Here is a 1,184-nt window from a genome sequence, read left to right on the forward strand (position 1 = left end):
AAGATGCAAACTGCTGCTCACAAATGAAGCTTGTAGTTTTTTTCATGAATGTATTCACGGTCCTAAAATAACACAAAATATACACTAGTAGAACATTTTTTTTCCATTAGCCTGGCATGGTTCGTGCAGAAGTTGCACGTGTTCAGCGTGATGTTCCCAGCTGTGAGGGATACTGTCATTATTGTCTCCTGAGCCCAATTAAACACAAACACAAACACAAACACACACACACACACACACACACACACACACACACACAATCAAGTGAAAACAGTGCTTAAGCATCAGTCAAGCACAGACAGGGTAGTTGCTTAGTTACACACCACTGGGTTAACAGAGTTTTTAAAACACTCACGGACACTTACTTTTGTCAGTTTGAGAGGTTTCCTCCTGTTCTTTTTGCTCATCACCAAACGATCACGTTCCTAAAAACAAGCACAGAGCAAAACAACAGACTTGAGATTCAGACATGCCTCAATCAGCTGCACAACCTTCACACAATTCAGTCAAGACATTAACTGTCATCAGAATATTTCATGCAGAAGTGTCAATTTTTTCAGTTTCTTCAACTTTCAGGGTGAAAGGAGAACATAAGAAATGAAAACCAAACTGTTCCAATAACTGAGATTAATTGCTAATGGTGGACAGCAAACAATAGCATCACAGGAATAAAGCATGTGGGTTGAAGCTCTAGAAAATGAGGAAATTAGCACCTTGTGACGAGTCGGGCTGTGATGGGAAGGTAAAGACAATAATGTGGGAGGGTAAAATGGGAGAAGATGAATAAATGAGAAAATCTCTGCTGAATTCGAGATTGTGTAGACATTTGTGGAAGCCAAAAACACTTTCCACCAGACACAACCACTGAGCCTCCTGAAAATATATAACTTATTTTCGTAATCCAGAGGGATCCAAAAGGCAGAGAGGAGCAGCAATTGGGGGCTTTTAAATACTTTCGTAATGTGATGCCCCGACTTCGGGCAGGGTGAAATCGAAGAAATGGATGAAATCTGTATGTAAAAGGTATAACAGGCATCAGTCCTGGTGGTTTGAGTAAAATCCTGACCTGCGTGAGCTCGTCAATGATGCCACGTTGCTCAGCAACCTGCAGCTTGAGGAACTCCACTTCCTGTTCCTCGTGGGCATGGCTAAGGTCTGTCAGGGAACTCGGCCGCTTGAGCTGC

At 42.2% G+C, this 1,184-nt stretch overlaps 1 long non-coding RNA gene across 1 annotated transcript; it reads right to left on the reverse strand.

Moving 5' to 3' along the window:
• Positions 1 to 365: 365 nt before the first annotated feature.
• LOC147819995 (uncharacterized) lies at positions 366 to 1,175 on the reverse strand. Its single transcript, XR_015438369.1, has 2 exons — positions 1,067 to 1,175; positions 366 to 425 (listed from the first exon to the last, which is right to left on the reverse strand). It is a non-coding gene; the product is annotated as an uncharacterized LOC147819995 (long non-coding RNA).
• Positions 1,176 to 1,184: the final 9 nt, after the last annotated feature.

Source organism: Seriola lalandi, unplaced genomic scaffold, assembly GCF_002814215.2.
Source record: "Seriola lalandi dorsalis isolate HSWRI2012SDOR001 ecotype SW California unplaced genomic scaffold, Sedor1 jcf7180002006741, whole genome shotgun sequence".
NCBI lineage: Eukaryota > Metazoa > Chordata > Actinopteri > Carangiformes > Carangidae > Seriola > Seriola lalandi.